Below are 15,230 nucleotides of genomic sequence, written 5' to 3' on the forward strand. Positions count from 1 at the left end.
AAAAGTGGGCAACAGTCTGCCTGTTGGCAGAGTGGAAACCCAAACCCAGCCCTATAATGCAGCAAGAAGCAGTATCTCCTGGGGCAGAACATAAATCAATGGTTTTTAATTCCTCAACAAGCAGTGAATCATTAAAGTTTATTGAAGGCAAGGATAATTCACAGTGTTTTCCAATCAAGTCTGTAAATTACAGACAAGTCTGTTCTTCAAGTCTCAGGGCCTTCCATCCTGGAGGAGAAAACAGCAACATCTAATAGAGAAGGCATGAAAAAATTCCCTTAGTATTGAACTGTTGATTTTATTTAAAGCAACACACTCTACTTTTTACAATATAAGTGAATGAGAGTAAGAGCTCAGTTTTTACTGCTTCAAAGCAAAATTGAAATATGGAACTGAAAACAGCTTTAAGAAAAATGAGATATTTTAACACCTTGAAGTCCATTCTACTGATTCAATGCTTATATAACACCAAATGAAAGAAAGGGCTAATTTATTCATACACCCTTAGGTAGATAATACACACACATACACACTCAATTTGACATCTGATGCAGAAATCTTGAACTAAAAATTCAACGTAAAAAGTTTCCCATTATTAGTGAAATGTGTAGGGTCTTGGCAGCAACAGACTATGAAACTGACCTATTGAAAACACCTTCAAAATCCACAGCAGCCCAGTGGTTGAGCATCGACCTATGATCCAGGAGATTGCAGTTCAATTCCCGGTCAGGGTACATGCCTGGGTTGAAGCTGATCCCCAGTCGAGGACGTGCAGGAGGCAGCCGATCAATGACTCTCTCATCATTGATGTTTCTCTCTCTCTCTCTTCCTCTCCCTTCCTCTCTCTGAAATCAATAAAGGTATATTTAAAAAAAAAAAAACAAAAACAAAAAAAAAAAACCACAGCACACAACTCTATAGGAAACAATGTTGCTGCAGATAAGTTTGAAGTAAAAAATTATAAATCACATAAGGAAATAAATCACTAAAAGGGAGATTAAAACAGGGAGAGGCAGAAACAACAAACAGGGAAAATGTACCTCCAAAACTCAAGATAATAGAACAATCTAAAGAGATTTTAAAATAACTTTCTTTAAAAATTTAAAGGAATAGATACCTCGTGGGAAATCAGGTCAATATATAAAAATACCAATAAGATAAAGAACCAATTAGAAATTTCTGAAACACAAAATATAATCATTGTGAAAACATTGAATGGACAGATTACACAGTATATCAGACATATAATGCATTGAAAGCTGGTTATAGCCTGGCTATACAGCTGGGCTCAGCTATTGAGCATCAACATAGGATCCAGGAGATCAAGGTTCAATTCTCAGTCAGGGCACATGCCCGGGTTGTGGGCTCGGTTCCCCGTCAGGGGCCTGCAGGAGGCAGCCAATCAATGACTCTCTCATCATTGATATTTCTATTTCTCTCTCTCCCTCTCCCTTCCTCTTTCTGAAATCAATAAAGATTTTTTTATTTTTTATTTAAAAAGAACCTTTTAAAAAATAAAAAAGCTGGTTATAAAGAAATCTTCAAAAATGCACCACAAACAGATAAAGAGGTTAAAAATCTTAAAAATAAATCAGGGAGCCCTGGCTGGGTGGCTCAGTTGGTTGAATCGTTGTCCCATGCACCAAAAGTCTCCAGGTTTGATTCCTGGTCAGGGTGCATACGAGATGTAACTGACAGATGTTTCTCTTTCTATCTCCAAAAGTCAATTAAAACATATCCTTGGGTGAGTATTAAAATAAACAACAAATAAATTGGAGATATGAAGGATAAAATGTGAAGATCCCACACATATCCAATAGGAGTTACAAATAAAGAAAATGGGGGGGAGACAGTATTTAGAGAAGTATGGATGAAATTTTAAAGATCTGGTGTTTGAAATTGAAGAAGCCCACCAGCCAAATAAGAAAAATAACAACACACCCTCGCCTAGACATGTTGAAATGAAACTGTGAAACATCAAAGTCAAAGAGAAAATTTTTAAAACTACCAGAGAGATGACAAAGGCATGACTATTTATTAGACTTATAGCAGACTTTTCATGAGCAACAATAGGTTCCAGAAGACTGGATATCATCTCCAAGGGCTGAAGGAACAGTGATTTTAACCAGTGTGCCGCAAGAATTTTTAGAACATGCAATACCTGACTATTTAGTCAAGAGTATTGACCTCTTTTCCCTTTGGTTGTCAATTAAAAAAATGACAACAGACAACATAATAGCCATCCAATGTGAATGCATCAAAATTATACCCATTTTTGTCAGATCAGCAAAAATTATATTTGTGTGTTGCAGAATTTTAGTAATTAGTTTTTTTGTACCATGAGATGAAAAAGGTTGAAAATTCCTGACCTAGAATATCAGCTCTTCTACTCTCTCACTCAAGAAATATCCAGGGAAACATTTGAGTTCTTGCTCCCCAGATACATTGTCAGTTTGGCTCAAACAAACTCATAAAAATTCTCTACAGGTTTGGATGTTTCTTACATTTCTCACATTGACACTGCTCAAACTATCCTGAGCCCAGGATCTATGCAGCCCTCTTCCCCTCGTCCATCCTCACAGGAAAAAAAAAAAAAAGAAATTTACAGACATACGAAGACTGAGAGTTTACTTTTTATACGTTCTTGCTGAAAGAGCTATTAAAGAATATATTCCGGAAGAAAGAAACTGAACTCTGAAAGAATGAGTGGGTGCCAAAAGCAATTGTGAGCAAGGGAACTGGTAAACATATTGGTAAACCTGCAAATAGCTTTAAAAGAATAACTAACTGAAAACATAGCAGAGATTAAAATTTAAAAAAGAAAAGAGGCAAATATTCGGACTATGCAGAGTTATAAAATCATCCCATGGTGCCTAAAAAGTTACAAACACAATAAAACAAATGAGAAGATACAGTTTTCATTAATTCTTTATTTTTACAAAATTCCTTTCTACCAAATTTTTAACATGTCTTTAGCCAAACGATTAGGTATCCACTATTTCCACCCCACCTCCAAAGACCTTTCATTATAAACGAACAACAACAAAAATCAACAGTCTCATTTCAAAAGACTAAATTTTAAATGTCATTCTGGGTGCTACAAGGCATATTATCTAGGTACAATCTCAATATTTTAGAAAAAGGGAAAAGAATTCCCTTCCACTCCCGGTCAGATTTGGCTCTTATCTTAATTCTGTCTAATACAAAGAGCAAATATCAGATGAGACATCATGATTTATAATTTAAATAATAGCTTCTGGCTTTAAAAATCTTTATTATTGATATTATAAGAACCCACAAAATAAGAATAATTTTCTGGAACCATTTTTTCCTATGGAATGTGACATTCTCATTTTTTAAACTTTTATTTACTTTATTTTATTTATTTATTTTTAAAATATGTCTTTATTGATTTCAGAGAGAGGGAGAGGGAGAGAGACAGAAACATCAATGATGAGTCATTGATCAGCTGCCTCTTGCACGTCCCCCAGTGGGGATCGAGCCCACAACCTGGGCATGTGCCCTGACCCGGAATTGAACCTCGATCTTCTGGATCTTATGTTGATGCTCAACCACCGAGTCACACTGTCCGGGCAACATTTCTTGATTTTAGAGTGAGAAAAGAAGGGAGACAGAGAGAAAGAGAAACATCAATTTGTTGTTCCACTTATTTATGCATTCATTGGTTGATTCTTTTTTTTTTTTCTTAATATTTTTATTGATTTTTAGAAAGAGAAGAAAGGAGAGGGAGAGAGAGAGGGAAACATCAATGTGAGAGCAAAACATTGATTGAGCTTGCAACTCAGACACGTTCCCTGACCAGAAAAGGGACTGGCAACCTCTCGGTGTACAGGATGACATCCAACCAACTGAGCCACAGCGGCCAGGGCTAAAGTTCTTTCAATCATCTTTATCTTTAGCTCCATGTTTAAAGATGCTCATAAAATCAATATAAATGAAATGTCTGTTTCTGTCAATAGGGGCTTCTCTGTACAGCTCCTCCACTTTCTTATCTGTAAGCCTACCACTCACTGCTGTCAGCAGCTCTCTCAGATAATCTTCCTGAATGGTGCCAGTTTCTTCTTCATCAAAGCAAGCAAGAGCATTTCTGATGACATCTGAATTTGTGCCATTTAACTTCTCACCAAACATCGTGAAGAACACGGTGAAATTTATGGGCCCTGGAGCTTCGTTCATCCGTTGTATTCTTCCTTAGAGAATCAAGCATATCATGCACATCGTCCTTGTCAATGAAACCTCGGTTCTAATCAATCATGTTGAAGGCCTCTTTAAACTCCTGAATCTGCGACTGGTCAAACACGGTGGATACATTAGATGCTGCCCACTGGGGGCGCTTCTTGGTGGCTTGGTCTCTGCCTTGTTGCTGGACATGGTGACTATCTAATTCACCACTAGACACCAAAACCCAGGCTGCCCAGCACAAGACTAGGAGCAACTCCCACGAAGCCGTGGGCTGTGCTGTGACCTGAAAAACATTTTAAAATAATTTGTTTGAAAAGTGATATAGAAGAAAGAATACAAGCTTCAGATCACACAGACAGATTCAAATCCTAGTTCCTCACTCCCGAGCACTGTGGACCTTTAACACATCGTCCCCTCTAAGCTTCAGTTTCCTCACCTGTGAAGTGGTAAAATGAAGCCTACCCCAGGTTTGTCAGGATTGCCTGAGATAAAGTATGTGAAACAGCCAACATGAGTAAGTATCCAATAAACATTGGTCCACCTTCTCATGCAAATAGTTTTATGATCTTTGTTTTTAATTTTGAAAGCAAATAAGTGAAATGTTTTCTCTTTCTCTCAAAAATTTGCTTTATACTTAGCAGACCTGAACTTACTTTCTTCCATTAATAATTAGTGGGAGTTTTGATGGAAAACCATTTCCCACCCATCAGTGTTTCCCAGATTCTGTTCCGCAGAACACTACTATCCCATCAGATATTAATAGAAGTCAAATAAGTTTGTATATGATATCTTCTTATAGATGCATGGTGCACACTAGCCTATTAAAAGCAACCCTGAGCAATTTCTGGGAGCAACTTTAACTCAGTGTTTTCTCATTAGTCAACTCATTAGTTGACTATACCCATTTTTCATGTAAATGCCTACTAAGATCCTGCATAAAATCCAAGCAACCCCTTTTAGAAAATGCTAATCTAGAGAGATGGGTGGACTTATATATACTTCAAGCAATTTTCCATAAATATAACTTCTTTCAACAGAGAGACAACAGTTAAATAGCATCCAGTCAAAAGTATATTCTTGGGCAAGGGCCTAAAGAATGTCAGTTTGGTGTTTTGTATTGTCTTGATTTTGACTGTTTTATTATTATTATTATTATTATTATTATTATTATTATTATTTAATATGCTTTTCAGTCAAATGACACCGACTGAGTGCTCCCACAGAGTACCAATCACAAATACAAATCACACAGGCTCTTTACTTAAACCTCAGTTTTCTTGTCATGCATGTGGGAGATCAGAGGCTTTTTTACAGGCTTGCTCTGAGGGCCCAATGAGATTACCTGTGTGAAAGTGCTGTCTATACCAGAGCAGCATGGACTGGTTACAAAATAATACCTTTGGGACACTGTCAAGTGAGTGAGGGCCATTTAATAGTTCTAAACAAAAATAATCATTATTGCCCAATTGGACAGAGGGAGGTCTTTGAGCTCAGACACAACCAGGGTATGATTTTTCTTTCCAAAGGAATTTTAAGGGTACATATAACACTCAAATTAGCCTAGGCCTGGAGATATGGGCTAGCTGGAGGAAGGAAAGAAAACATACTACCATAGGGTTGCCATGAGGGCAAAGTAAACATACAATAAAGATTAGCTGTTTTTAGGGAGCAATAAATACTATACTGCTTGAGAAAGATATATCTAAGTATCTACAGAACTAAAACTATACATAATAATTAAAATAATAAATGTGAATGAGATGAACTTAATGAAATAAAAATACTCAAATTGATCAAACAAAACTGAATCAGTCTCCAAAAGCCACATCTAAAACCAGAAATTGATAATGCCCAATGTTGGTGATAATGGGCCAAAGCCATCCTGGGAAGATAAATTGGTATAACATTTCTGGAAGGAAGTTAGCCTAATTGTATCAAAGTGTAAAGTGTATACTCAGTCGTATTGAGCTAATTTACTCTGGAAATTAGCCTGAGGGGAAAATTGCACAAAAGCAAAAAGCTGAAGACAAGATGTTTATCATAGTGTGTTTATGGTAAAAAAAAAAAAAAAAAAAAAAATGCAAACACTCTAAATGCCCAACAATAGGAAACTGGTTGAGCAAATCAGGTTTATAAATATCCTGAATGGCTGGCAAACATTTACAATCATGGTGTTAGTCTATAGTTATTGACTTGAATATCCATCCACTGCATATTCTGAGTGAAAAAGTCATTACAGAAGAACATGTAAGTTATGATCTCATGTACCTGAAACTGTATACATACACACCTATGTGTATATACTACAAAGAGATGTCTAAAGGATACTCACCAAAATTGTTATGGCTCTTGCTCTGGGTGGTAGGATTTTGGGGGTGATTTTTATTTCCTGTTTTGTACTTTACCTTGGGTAAAAACCTTAGTCATGAGAGCACAGTTTTGGTGTATGTGCCTAAAAACCTATATGCCTTTAAAGCCACAGGGTCAGCCTATTATGCTTCATTCCTGTCATTCTCCCAATTATAAGCTTTAGGAAGGGGAAAACAACGGGTGGCTATCAGGAAAGTCATGCCCAGGCAGGCTTCCTGCCTAGAGAGACCAACAGGGACCAGGCATGTGGAACCAGCCACTATGTCATCTCTAGGGGAGTAGTTAAGGCAACTCTTGCCCTGGCTGGGTAGCTCAGTTGGTTAAAGGGATGTCCTGATACACCCAGGTTTTGGGTTCCATCTCTGCTCAAGGAACATACAAGAATCAACCAATGAATGCATAAATAAGTGTAACAATAGCCCTGGCCAGGTGGCTCAGTTGGTTGGAGCATCGTCCCATGTACCAAAAGGTTTTGGGTTCAATTCCTGGTCACGGTACATACCTAGGTTGCAGGTTCAATCCCTGGTCAGCGTGCATACAGGAGGCAACCAATCTCACACTCACATCAATGCCTCCCCCATCCCCAGCTTAAAATCAGTAAGCATGTCCGCAGGTGAGGATTTTTTTTTTTAAAGTGAAAAAAATAAATCAGTGGAACAATAAATTGATATATCTCTCTCTTTCCCTCCCTCTCGCTTTAAAAATCAATAAATAAAATTTTAAAAAAGGCAACTCTTAGGATAGGAGTTGAAGAGTTACTGAATGCAGGCCCTTCTCTGTGTGTTTGTTTATAACAATGTCTTGGCTTCTATGGTGTCTACAATAGAGCAACTAGGATTTTCCCCAAATTAGAAGTCTGCAGTGACTAATTTCTGGGACTTCCTGAGGCTGCTCTGTGCTGCCTAGCAGCTGAGGGTTCTTGCAGCAGTGGCTCCATCTGCAGCAGTGAGACAGAGTGAGTCTAGAAGGAGCCTCCAATGCTTTTATTTATTGTTTGACTCAAAAAAAAAAAAAAGCATCAATTACTTTTGTAAAAACAACCAAGCTAAGCTATTTTGTAAAGGATAGAGTCGTCAACCGTGTCCCAGTGTGATAAGGGGTCCACTGGTTGTAACACAGTGAGGTTAGTAAGTGACCTGGTCAAGAACTGTCTGTGTTGTGGGGACAGAGGAATGGCTTAAGAGAGAGGGGAAATGAGGAAGGGGAGAGAGTGGGTTTGGACAACTATTTCTGGGAATTTGGCCATGACAAGAAGACAGGACACAGAGCAATGAGCAACTGAAGAAAGGAATAGGGAGGTACGAAGAGGTATTCAATTTTTGTTTGTTTTTATTTCTTTTTAAGATCGAAAAGAGCCTGTAGAGCCCTGGCCTGTGTGGCTCAGTGGTTTGAGCATGAGACCGAGCACCAAAGGGTCTCAGGTTCCATCCCTGGCTCTGCTCATGACATGTGCAGGAGGCAACCAATTGATGTGAGACAGACACATCGATCTTGCTCTTGCTCTTGCTCTCTCCCTCCTATCCTTCCCTTTCGTTCTCTCTAAAAATCAGTGGAAAAAATATCCTCATGTGAGGATTTAAAAAAAAAAAAAGCCTGTAGATAAGAAGTGGATGATTCAGCAGGGAAAGGGGATGCTTGCTCCATAGTGAAAGTGTCTGGAAATGGGGGAGGGAATGAAAACCAGAGCACCAGGAAAGGAGTTGGCCTTAAACAGGATGAGGAATGCTGAAACCGTGGAAAAGGAGGAAAAGCCAGATAGAGGTCAAATGCAGAGCTGCCTCTCCAATGGAATTAGAGACTGGAATAAAGGTGGCCCTTCAGAGATAGTTTTGAACTGGGAGCACTCACCCTGTTCGACTCTAAAATGGGAAAGCTCTCTGTGATGGAAATGTTCATTATCTTGACTGGTAGTTTCACAGGCATATACAGGTTAAAACTCATCAAATTGTATGCTTTAAGTAGTGCAATTTATGATACATCAATTATGCTTCAATAAAGTTGTAAAGAATTTTTTGTGTGGTTTTAAACAGACATGCCTCAGTCAACAGGGGGCGTGGTTGTGCACCACAAGATGGAAAATGGTTTTCCTGTGCTTTAGTTTCATGGTTTTGTTTTTCCTGATCTTTTCTCAGATGACAGAGCTCTTATTTACAGGCATTAAAAGAAAGCAATTAAGTAATTATAGACATGAAGATACAGGCAAGTGGATGTGCAAAGGTTGGAGTAAAGCCCAGAGCTGCTGAAATACTCCCTGTGCCTGAGTAGCAAGCATTTATAAATTCAGCCAGAGAAAGGACAAGGTAGTAGGACAATAGCATTTCTTCACAGTCATGTGGGAGCCAAGTTTGGGATTTTCTGATGGTAAAGATTACAGTTGCTGCCTTCCAGAGAACAGGTTTTGTGAATAGGTCAATGCCAGGGCAGACATCACACTAATGGCTGATTGAAGAGGCGAAGGGAACAGAATTGAGAAGAGGCTTTTTTTGCAGGTTTAAGGACTTCCCTGAAGCTTGGGACAAAGGAAGCCTTGGCCCTTGACCAACCAGGGTCATTGTTCTCTGCTCTGTCAGCTCCTCAGTGTAACATTTTGGGGCAACTAGTTTATTTCCTTTGGGTCTCTGTTTTCTCATCTGCAAAATCAAATTGATAGTCTTTGCCTTGTCTCCTTTTCAGAATAAAAGTGAAAGATTCTAATGAAAACATTGAAAAAGTAAAAGGAATTGTAAATGAGAGATCTTAATGCAACTGCAACAATTCAGCAACACAGGTGGTGTTCCCTGGTTTGTGAAAAGGTTATACATCCCCTGGGCCTCCTCTGCCTCTCCCAGATACTTATGGCCAGTTTTGTTGATTGAGGACACTGGTAAATGACTCCTTCCTCTCGCCCAAGGCCCCATCCACTATACTATTATAACAACACCATGACATTATTAGCACATCTTATGGCTATGTAAAAAGAAGTAGCAAGTTTAAGTGTCTCTCCTTGAGTTACAAACTAATAACACAGGATATGAACCCAGGACTCAAACGCTAATGTCTGGCCTACTTTTCTCTGCTATCTTTCAAACACTAGTATCCTGGCAGTGCGTTCCATGGTCCTGGCCTCTCAGGCCCTTCCTTCCATCTTTGGGTCAAAGGTGAGTCTGTAGGGCAAGGGTGGGGACCCTTTTTTCTGCCAAGGGCCATTTGGATATTTAGAACATCATTCACAGGCCGTGCAAAATTACCAACTTAAATATTAGCCTGCTATATTTGGTCAAACATTTAATTAACTCACCCCTAATATGATGGCTGGAACTCCTTCTTTGGTGAGGTCTTGGCAAGGCCAGACCAAACAATTTTGCAGGCCGTATGCAGCCTGCAGGACGGATGTTCCCCATCCCTGCTGTAGGGGGTGGGCACCAAGGGTTAGGGCCCTTCAGTCTAAACGAACGGGCTGGAGGGTCTGAGGACAAACATCCATGCACTAGCTCTTATAGCACCTGAGGGAAGAGCTTTAGAACAGCCACAGGGGCCTGCATGTCATCTGCGCTCAGCATAGTCAGCGTGGTCCTCGGCCTTGGAGTCTGCAGCACTGCCATATCACTGGTGCAGGAGGACTTCTGGTGAATGCCAGGAAAGGTGTATCAATAATGGGACTCTAATGGGGCACAGGGAGGGTCCGGTCCCTGATCTTCATGGAGAGAGATGGAGAGAAAGAGAGAGAGAGAAATATTGACGTGAGAGACACACATCGATCAGTTGCCTCCCACAAGCGCCCCAACTGGAACAGGGGACCTGCAACCAAAGTACGTGCCCTTGAAGGAGAATCGAACCCCCGACCCTTCGGTCAGGGGACTGATGCTTTAACCACTTAGCCAAATTGGCCAGGGCATAGGCAGCCTTTTGATCACCCTGGAGCCCAAATGGAAGCAATAGAGCTTTTGCAGCAACAAAACCAAACCAAAAACAAAGCTAGTATCTCTACTATAGTCATTAGTCACATGTGACTATTTAAATTAATTACAATAAAACGAAATAAAAACTTCAGTTCCTCACTAGCCACATATCAAGTACTCAATAGCCATGTGTTGCTACCATATTGGACAGCACAGGTGTAGAACATTTCCATCATCACAGAAAGTTCTAACAGCATATTACTGTCATGCATCAAGAAGATACAGTTAGGCAGATGAAATGCTTACCTTTACCTGAATCGGTCCCTCTTTGATCATTATTGTCTACTTCTGAATATTCTTTCTAGTCTCCCTTCAGGTTTCTACCTGAGCATCCAGAGGGCATGCGTGGGGCTGGCCTGCTGGCTCTGCAAGGCACCCAGCACGCAGGGCAGACACCAGGATTGTGATGACAAAGACTGATAGTGACCCTTTGCTCAAGCCCCAGAGAGCAGCTCTGAAGCAATCTGCAATGACAACACCACTGTAGGAAGTGGACAGCCTGTTTCAGCAAACCTGCTGTATTTTGTCAGATCCGTCAGAAGTAGACAGAAACAGAAAGGATAAAGGGAGAAAGTAACAAGCGAAGTGAGGGGAAGAGAGTAGTAGTCACTAAAACTTCGTGATCAAGTTGTCTTCTTCTAGTTCTTACAGGCACAAAAGTGTATCCTTCAAAACCACAAAGAAGAGGACTTTCACGTGCCATTCCTACAGTGGGAGGAATTTAATAGTCGCTCTCTCTCTTAAAACACCCGTCAAACATGAATTTATACAATCCTGGATCAAATTGTGTGTTAAAACTGCATCCTCCTAATGATGAGGGTGCCAGGATTAGTGTGTTAGAATGAGGCGGTGCTTTAAAAAAAGGGGGGGGCATGGATGACTCTCACCTCACCTGTTCCTGTCAACACCCGTTCTTTTGTCCCCACTTTGGCGCTCACCATTCCCCAGAAGTCCTTTACACCCATGGGAGAGTTATTTGGGGACTGGGAAAGCCTTTGGCACTTTTCTGACATCATGCGATCTAGGCCATAAACTGTCCACCCCATCTAAATGTGACAAGTTTTACCTGCCTCGCTTCTCTGGCTACGCTTCTTTAGCTCTTTGTGTGATTTAGGAAGTAGCATTTTCAGAACATTATAAAACACTCCTTAAGTAATTTGGAGGTACTCTTTTGCAAGGCTTTGCCTCACTCATATGAGTATTATTTTAAAATACTGCCTCTGGATTCTTGGTCTTTAATCTGAAACTTTTGTAGCTGCTTCAGCACTTCCTTCCCATTGAGAGCCTGTGGCCTTGCTCCAAAGAACACTAAATGTCTTCCTCTAAGCACCCAGGTTTGTTTTGGTTTCCTACAACTGAGCTGTCTGTCACTCTTTGAACTGCTGTAGGCAAAGCCCACTGGGAGGAAAACAGAAATGAGCCTCTGCAGCACCACACACAGAGAGTTTGAAAACCACCAGGAGGAGCAGCTGGGTGAAAAGTAGCAGGCCTCCCAGGAATTCCTGGTCCCACCCTATTGGGACACAAATGACTGGAAGCCAGCTCTTATAGTTTCTCAAGGGTCTGACACTTTGCTCTGTTGTCCCAGTGACTCACATGATAATTTTCCAGGTCTTCAAACTGGGTCAACAAGCTTTGTTTGTCCAGAGAGCTCCCCTGGGAGGCCACTCTAAGAAAAGCAAGCTGACCAGGTGCTTCTTTTTGCTGGCTTTTGGCCTGAGGAAATATTATCAGTATTGAGGCCAGGTTTGGAGAACTAAAAGCTGCCCAGCATCTGGGCTGCATCAACATACACCAGTGTTATTAGTTAAGTGTAAACCACACTGCAAATGGTGGCTCTGGCCATTCAAGAACTGAACAGATGACTTGGGAAGGCCCTAAACCAAGATGTCCATCTCTTATACGTAAGGAAGACAAGCCTGTGCTCTGAATCTAGTCATAGAAGCTTCCATTAACTCTGTGAGTGTGGCCTGACCAATTTCTTTATTTATTAAGCAACGGATTCACACTGGGTCAGTATTTCTCAAATTTGTGAAGTCACAGACCCCAAGAACATATCTGAAGACTTACAGACCCAAATTTTTATAACTTAGACTTAAAATTTTCTCATAGCAGCATTATTCATAATGGCCAGAAAGTGGAAACAAACCAAATGTTCATTAACTGGTGAATGGATAAACAATGGGATACAAAGGAAGAAACATTCAGCCATAAAAAAAGAAATGAAGTGCTGATACATGCTACAACATGGATGAACCTTAGAAACACACTATATGAAAGAAGCCAGGCACAAAGGCCACATGTCATATGATTCCATTTATATAAAATGTCCAGGATAGGCAAATCCAAAGAGACAAAAAGTAGATCAGTAGTTTCCAGTGCTGGGGGAGGGAGGAATAGGTAATTACTGCTAATGAGCATCGGGATTTATGAGGGGTGATGAAAAGGTACTGGAATTACACAGGGATGATGGTTGTGAATCATCAACCTTGTGAATATACTAAAACCCACTGAATTATACATTTTAAAAGGATGAATTTTATGGTATTTGAATTATATTTCAATTTTTAAAGTTACATGATATTATTTTAGTTCATTACAGGGTACCAAGATAAATACTTTGTGTATTTATCCCAGATTCACTTATGAGGTGGTTAGCCAGGTGGTCCAGAAGCATTTATGTTAACTTTAGATGATCATAAAAGAATATGTAAAATTTAAAATATTCATAGATAATTTCTAGACCCCAAGAACACATCAGGGAAACTTCCAAGGGTCCACAAACCCCTGTTTGAGAAACATTGACCCAGATAATCTCCCAGGATTTGTTACCCTTGTACATGTTGTGTGATGGGGATTTTTCCCAAGGTACTTTCCAAAGACAAAGCCTGGCCAGGGACACCTTGGGATTTACAAGTCCCTTGGCTAAGCCTTGGTAACAAAAGCAAATTATACCATCTACACTCCAGGTAGTTGATTAAACATGTGATCTATCAAGATAGAAATGTGTAAGCAGCCCCATAATGAGATGAAAAGGAGCTTGATACCAGGTAATCTAATGTGGAAAATTCTCTGAGGAAGGCCTCCTGCTGGGGCCTCACTTGGGTCATGAATTGACCACCCCTGATTTAAATAACAAGCCCTTTCATAAGGGACCCTAGCAATGGAGTAAAAATGGATGCTGCTAACTGAAGTCAGAGGGGAGGGCCACTGGACATTTATGTAAGCAAGGGGGCTTTCCCACATGGTGTGTTTGGGGGCATGGGCAAAAGTCAAGGAGTACAGGATATAGTTCAAGGTTGGCTTTTCTACTTAATAAACTGCAGGACACTGCTTCAAGTCTCACCTAGAAAAAAATTCAGAAACTATCCCACTTCTTAGGGTGGTCATTCAGATGAGTTAATTTCATCAAACTTTTACTGAGCACCTGTTTCTTATGCATTAGAGACTTAGCTAGTGTTGGGAGGAAACCAGCGTGGCCCCTGCCCTTAGGGAGCCCACAGCCTGGAGGTGGAGACTATTATATTGTAACGGAAAGAAATATTACATTTAAAAGATTTTGAGAACTATTGAGTACTACAAAATATACGATCATAATGTATCTTGATGATTGTATATGAGTCAATAGTTGATCTGATTCCTGGCTCTGGGTATTTCTCTAATAAAAATATTTTTGTAGAATTAAGCATTGAGGCAGTTATTGAATACCACTTACCTGGAAATTGATTCACCATCTCCCATAAAAACATGTTCACCTTGTGCCCACTAGGTGTCTCATTATTTTGCAAGAGAATAGAAAAGCACATTTCCACCTGTGTCATGAATGAGCTTGGGCAGAATCTCAGCAACTTTCTAGCACCGTTGTGTAAACTGCCAGTAATGCGGCTGCCTCTTATTTAAAAAGGGAAGACGATGTCTTTGTGGATTCTTCTCCTTCTTGAAATCAATGTACCTGCAAACTTCTCTCCTATGAAAGCCAGAACTAGGAAGACCAAGTAGGAATTCTTTCACAAAATGGGAACTAAGACCTTATAGGCAGCAGCACTGAATCCCCACTGGTTTCTTAGCCTAGCGCCTAGCTGCCATCTGCATACGAACTGACATCCCCAAACCACACCATATACTTAAAACTATCTGTGTGCCCAGCAGAATGTGTTCTTCCCGATTCACAGGTGTCAGTCAAAAGAGTCATTTCCACAATACATTCCAGGGTCTCTTCTTACACTGTGAATTTCAGGCTTATAAATAATACACAACTGCAAATATTTTCATCTTCGTCGTGCATGAGTTTTCTTTAGATGGCTCTGGCAGAACTCTGAGTGACGTCAGAGAGGGAGGCATCACATAATAAACAGGAGACTTACGCCTTCAAAAATCTACTTCAACTTTAAGAGCTCATCTCATCAGGCTTTCACACAGTACTAATGGGAGTGTAAATGGATATAACCTTTCTGCAGTGCAAGTTGGCAGTATCTATCAAAAATGCATTTAAAAGTTTATGTCATGAAAGAGATTTCATGAAGGATGGTTCAAATGAAGAGACTTTAATAAAGGAATTACTTACAGATGGGCAGGCCAGGCTAAGGGAGTAAACAAGGGTGGTTGAGGCACTAAGAGAAGAATGGTGGGAAGTTGTTACCATTCCTGGGGATGAAGGGACAAAGGTTGGAAATAATCTTATGAAATCCAGTAAGAGCTGGAAGGGCGGAGGAGGAACCA

At 40.2% G+C, this 15,230-nt stretch overlaps 1 pseudogene; it reads right to left on the bottom strand.

The window, feature by feature from the left end:
* Positions 1 to 3,726: 3,726 nt before the first annotated feature.
* On the bottom strand, positions 3,727 to 4,474 carry LOC107533742 (myosin regulatory light chain 12B pseudogene; annotated as a pseudogene).
* Positions 4,475 to 15,230: the final 10,756 nt, after the last annotated feature.

This window comes from Miniopterus natalensis, chromosome 1 (assembly GCF_054644295.1).
Source record: "Miniopterus natalensis isolate mMinNat1 chromosome 1, mMinNat1.hap1, whole genome shotgun sequence".
NCBI lineage: Eukaryota > Metazoa > Chordata > Mammalia > Chiroptera > Miniopteridae > Miniopterus > Miniopterus natalensis.